Source organism: Polypterus senegalus, chromosome 6, assembly GCF_016835505.1.
Source record: "Polypterus senegalus isolate Bchr_013 chromosome 6, ASM1683550v1, whole genome shotgun sequence".
Classification (NCBI taxonomy): domain Eukaryota; kingdom Metazoa; phylum Chordata; class Cladistia; order Polypteriformes; family Polypteridae; genus Polypterus; species Polypterus senegalus.
The window spans coordinates 192,095,236-192,101,235 of NC_053159.1; the positions used below are offsets into that span (position 1 = coordinate 192,095,236).

At 45.9% G+C, this 6,000-nt stretch overlaps 1 protein-coding gene across 1 annotated transcript in view; it reads right to left on the reverse strand.

The window, feature by feature from the left end:
* LOC120530685 overlaps positions 1 to 5,547 on the reverse strand; it is a 98,074-nt gene extending 92,527 nt beyond the window's left edge. The window contains exon 1 of the mRNA XM_039755106.1: positions 5,292 to 5,547. The gene's annotated coding sequence lies outside the window, so the exon portion shown is untranslated. The remainder of the gene's footprint in view (positions 1 to 5,291) is intronic.
* Between the last annotated feature and the right edge of the window lie 453 nt (positions 5,548 to 6,000).

A 6,000-nucleotide genomic window follows, 5' to 3' on the forward strand; every position in this document is an offset into this window, starting at 1 on the left:
GCTCTCAACTTCCGCCTTTGCGAGACACCGACAGCTCCTGACCGTGGAGATGATAACCATGTTACAAAATACAGTATATGGACAAAAGCATTGGGACACCCCTCTTAATTACTGAATTCCGACGTTTCAATCAGACCCATTGGCACAGGTTTATGACATCAAGCAGCTAGCCATGCAGTCTCACTTGTGAAACAAAATGGGTCTTTCTGAAGAGCTCAGTGACTTCAACCATGGTACTGTGATAGGATGCCACCTTTGCAATAAGACAGTTTGCGAAATTTCATCCCTGCTGGATATTCCACTGTCAGCTTTAAGTGGTATTACTGGAAAGTGTTGACGAACAACAGCAGCTCAGCCACAAAGCGGAAGACCACCTACAGTCTCAAGAGCAGGGTCAACTGAGATGTCTGGTGCGTAAAAGTCGTCAACGCCCTGCTGATTCCATAGGTGAAGAGTTCCAAACTTCCACTGGCACTAAGAAAAGCAGCGGGAGCTTCATGGAATGAGTTTCCATGGCCAAGCAGTTGCATGCAAGCCTCACATCTCCAAGTCCAATGCCTCTGGTCGGATGGAGTGGTGGAAACGTGTTCTACGGAGTAAACAAACAATCACGCTTCTCTATTTGGCAGTCAGATGGGCGAGTCTGGGTTTGCCAGATGCTGGGAGAACATTGCCTGCCCGACTGTATTCTGCCAACTGTGAAGTTTGGAGTAGGAGGGCTAATGCTGTGGGATGTTTTTCAGGGTTTGGTCCAGGCATCTTACTTCAAGTGAAGGGCCATCTTAATTCCTCAGCATACCAAGACATTTTGGACACAGCTATGCTTCCAATTTGGTGGAAACAGTTTGGGGAAGGTCCTTTGCCGTCCCAGTATGGCTGTGCCCCAGTAAACAAAGCAAGGTCCATAAAGACACGGTGAGATGAGTTTGGTGTGTAAGAACTTGAGTGGCCCCCATCAAACACCTTTGGAATGAACTGGAGTGGACCGAGATCATGAGCCAGACCTTCTCGTCCAACATCAGAGTGCCTGATCTCACAAATGCTCTACAGAATGAATGGGCACAAATTTCCACAGAAAAACTCTTATGGAAAGCCTTCCAAGAACAATGTAAGCTGTTATAGCTGCAAAGGTGGTTGGCAACTCAATACTAAAGTCCATGTATTTAAATGCAATGTCAATAAAGTTCCTGCTGGTGTTATGGTCAGGCGTCCCAAAACTTTTGTCCATATAGTGTAGACAGAAGAATGGAAGGATTCTGCCCCAAGCATTTCGTCAATATCCCGAGATTACTCCATAATCGTGTCTCAATTAATAAACCTTCACCATGAAGGGTTTCAAACCTTTAGTTTTATTTGAACTAATTTTATCTTTTCGTAGGTCAACTCTAACCCAACTCGCATGTCTGTTTCTTATGTGATAATCTTGCTCTTTTATTTAAAGGTTTTGAATGTGGACGACCATGAAGCAGACTATTGTCAAATTAGCACGTTACCCTTTTAAATAACCTTGTAATAAGGACTCGTTGTTTTAAACACCATAATGACTCGTTATTTTCCTGTTGTCCACAGAGGATGCAATATCAAGAGCACACTGCATACTCGACATATTCGGCTGTCTGTCACATAGACCAGGGGTCCCCAACTCCGGTCCTGGAGGACCACCGTGGCTGCAGGTTTTCATTTTAACCCTAATTTCTTAACAACTGACCTGTTTTTGCTGCTAATTCAAGTCAGTTACAATTAGTTCAAGAGAAGTGAAGACTCGGACCCCTTAATTGTTTCTTTTTCCTTAATTAGCAGCCAAACAATAATGAGATACAAAATGAGCTGAAACAATATCTGAAAATAAAGAAAGGTGAAGGATTGTTGATCTGCCAAGGTCCCCAGTGCTCTTAGAAAGAGAAAATCAACAATTTTGGAAATGTCTGCTAAAGCACCACGAGAGGACCAACAAGCCATGGAATTAAAGAACGAGTTTAATTAACGACAAGACTTGGCACCTCATTAAGCAGCAGGATGGAGTTTGAGGCCCTGACTTAGTTGGTCTTCTGTTGGCTCCCTCACTTGACATTTCATTTCCGTTTGGGTGCCATGTAAGGAAAGAAATGAAGCAATTCAGTGGAACAAATCTTGGAAAAGCAATTCAATTAAAATGACTTCACAAGACGTTAATTAGCAGCACAAACAGGGCACTCACTCATTAAGTCAGGGGCACTCAGTGGTCCTCCCCTGCCATAGACCGTTCATTTAACACCGTGGCTTCCATTCTCTGACGTCCTCTCTCTTTCGTCACCTGTAACTTGCATATTGTGAGTAACAAGCGGCAGACAGGCAGTGTGACGCAATGGCTAGGACTTTGAACCTCAAACCCTGAGGCTGTGGGGTCAAGTCCCACTACTGACCCTGTGTGACCCTGAGCAAGTCACTTCACCTGCCTGTGCGCAAATTGGAAAAACAAAAGAAATGGAACCAACTGTATGTGAAATATTTAAGTTGCCTTGAGTAAAGGCGTCAGCCAAATGTTCTCTACACACGAGTTTTACTCACTGATTACTGAACCTGCTTAACGCAGCTCAGACCACAGGGCTGGACCCTTTCCTAACAGCATCAGACATGAAGAAGGGCCACACAAGACACAGCCATATTAGGACATTACAAAATTTGCGACAAGGACCAGCCTTTCAGCCTAATGAACTCGTTATCTGGGACGAGCAGGTGAATAAGATGGACATCTACCATATATACTCACATATAAGTCGGCTCTTGAAACCTGAAAAATCGATCATAAAATCAGACCCCGACTTATACGCCTGTTCAAAAAATACGACACAAACTCCCACCAGTTTCTCAGACACGTCAAATTTTTTTACCAATTTCTTTCGCCACTTCAATGACTTTTAATTTAAAACCAGCTTCATATTTTCTTCTGATTGAACGCTCCATCGTAGACAAGGGATGCTCTTACAATGAAGACGTAGGAGGGTGTGAGATATCAAAAACAAAAAACAAATCAGTGCAAACGTCGCTTCAGAACAATTCGGTTATTACCGTGTGGTCACGTAGGCACAATACACCGTTGGTTACTCTCTCAGGTGGGTGTTAGTATATCGTAATCTCTTGGACCAATAGAGAGAGTTTTCTGCATTGGACTTATACGACCGACATTATAAAATACCGGAAGTTATACGATAAAAATCAGGGAGAGAACTTAAAGGCGAGTATATACAGTAATTGAGATTTGAAGGTCCCTAAAGTCTTCCTATAAATTCTTGTCAGACTGCTAATTTACATTCACTAACAAATCATTTGGAACACCGGTACACCTGCTTATTCATGCAATAATCTAGTCAGCCAATCGTGTAGCAGCAGCCACAGGTGTATGGCAGGAGTGTCAGTTCATGTTCACATCAAACACCAGAATTGAGGAAAGATGTGCCCTTGCTGATTTGAACTTTAGTATGATTGTTGGTGCCAGACAGGCTGGTGCGAGTATTTCCATACCTGCTGATCTCCTGGGATTTTCATGCATTATAGTCTCTAGTGTTTACTCAGAATGGTGCGAAAGACAAAAAACATTGAGCGAGTGTCAGCTCCGTTGATGAGAATCACCAGACTAGTCTGAGCTGAGAGAAAGGCCGCAGTAACTCACATAATCATTCTGTACAACTGTGAGGAGTTGCTTCTCAGAACGCACAACACGTCGCACCTTGAGGCAGATGAACTACAACAGCAGAAGACCACATCGGGTTCCACTTCTGTCAGCCAAATACAGAAGCTGAAGGTGCAGTGGGCACATGGTCACCAACACTGGACAGTTAAAGATGTAGCCTGGTCTGAGGAATCTTGATTTCTGCTGAGGCACATGGAGGGTTTGCTCCAACAGCATGAATCTATAAAGCCACCCTGCCCTGTGCTAACAGTCCAGGCTGGTGATGGTGGCAGTGTCATGGTGTGGGAATGTTTTCTTGGCACAATTTGGGCCCATTAATACCAACCAATCATCACCTGAATCCCACGACCCAACAGAGTATAATTTACCCATCTTCTAATGGCTTCTTGTGGCATGATAATGTGCCATGTCACAACGCAAACTGGTTTCACAAACAAGACAGTGAGTTCAATGAACTTCCAGGTCGCCATATCTGAATCCAGTAGAACACCTTTGGAATGTGGCACAACCGGAGATTAGCAACATAAACATGCAGCTGACATATCTGCTGAAAGCATGTCATGCAATCATGTCAACATGGTCCAGAATCTCAGAGGAAACTTTCCGACATCTTGTGGAGTCCATCAAACAAGGAAGCGAGGTTGTTTTGAGGAGAAAGGGAGACCCTGTCCAGTATTAGGACCGAATTTGCACGGCGAGTGTATTGTATATTAAAAAGAGCAGCAGCCTCAGCAATGACCCCTGCTGGACACCATTTGCAAGCACCTAAATCTAAAATAAAGTTCCCCTTACCCATTACCTTTTGCTGCCTGCATTTGAGCCACATTCGCTAACTCTGTGCCAAATCAGAGAGAAAACGTAACCGGCTTTGCAAAGTGCGTTGCAGTGTAAACACTGGGAAAGGCACCACATAAAATAAAGACTATTTACTTTGCACTGTTTCACAACTTATGCCAAGACAATAAAACAATTTTTCAAATGAAAAAATACAAATCAGCTGCTACAATGTTAAGATTTTGTACAAACGAAGTCACCATCTCTAGTGAATCTGGAAATCCTGCTAACAACAACTGGCTGAACTTTCCATGCCCGCTGCTGGCATGCCCCCTTCCCCCCCTTGGTTGCCCAACTCTTCCTCACTCGTCATCCATTACAGTCTTTTCGTGCCCAGTCGGCTCCACGTGACTCCCAGTTTAGCGCTCCCCCCAGACTGCAAGGCACGACGTGGAGGCTGAAAAGACAGGTGCCACACTGCAAAGTCAATGAGCGTCCTCAGTTTATGGGTACAAATCTGGGCTTCACTGCCGGAGAAGCCACCACACTATGAGGGTTCAGGCGGATCGTCCAGTCCCCGTCGCATTTTATTTCCTCAGGTTAACGCACTGGCCAGCTTGTGTCCACACTCAGGTGTTTAAAAGGCCCATACGTGGCACGGGATGTACACGTGAGCTCATCTGTCACCCTGTGCGTAAACCTGGCGACAGGTATGGACGGCACGGCTACACCTGTAACCAATGACGCGAAGATGTGGCAATCATCAGCCAAGCCCTGTAGAATAATCAACACGCCGGTGCACCCTTGGAAGAGACGCCCTGCTCAGTCCGCCGCTACGGAATCCTACCTGTCATGGACGAGGAGTCCTTCGGGCTGCGTCTGCACCAGCAAATCTCCGGCGTCGGTTCTTCAGCCTACCTCAGGCTTAAGTGGTGGGGGTTACGAAGGCGACAGCGGCAGCAGCTGCCGAAGCACCGTCGGCTCCCTAAAGCTCAGCTGGAGCGTGTCGGAGGACAACAATCAGCTCTTCGGTCCGCAGCGCCGAACCTTCTCATTGACTCTCCAAGAACGTCCCCTCCTCCTTCCTGCTTTCCAGGCCCACCCCTGAATAACGTAGACTGCCATTGGGTTCTGGGCGCAAGCGCAGTAAGGTGTGCGCGGATTGGTTGTGCTGCGACACGTCACCGTGGGCGTGGTCACATGTGGCGCTTGCTTGTATCCACAACAGGTGGGCGGGGTGCTGGTTCCGTATCTTCCAATGGCGACGCTCGGATTGGAAGGCTGTGGGTGCGTTTAGAGAAAAAAAAAGCGCTCGACGACGACGTAATGGGGTTTAAAATCCGCTTGGATTGTCAGTTCATTGAGTACAGAGGTGCAATTAAATAAAAATGGGAAAGTCATCCACGAAAGTAAATTGAAAAGGTATGGACGTGTGTTAGGAGAGACCAGGAATATGTGGGCAAAAGAGTGATGGGAATGGGGAAGAGAAAGCCAGGGGACCGAAGCGGAGGTGGATGGAGATTTTAAACAAAAACGGTTTGACTGAGGCGGAGATG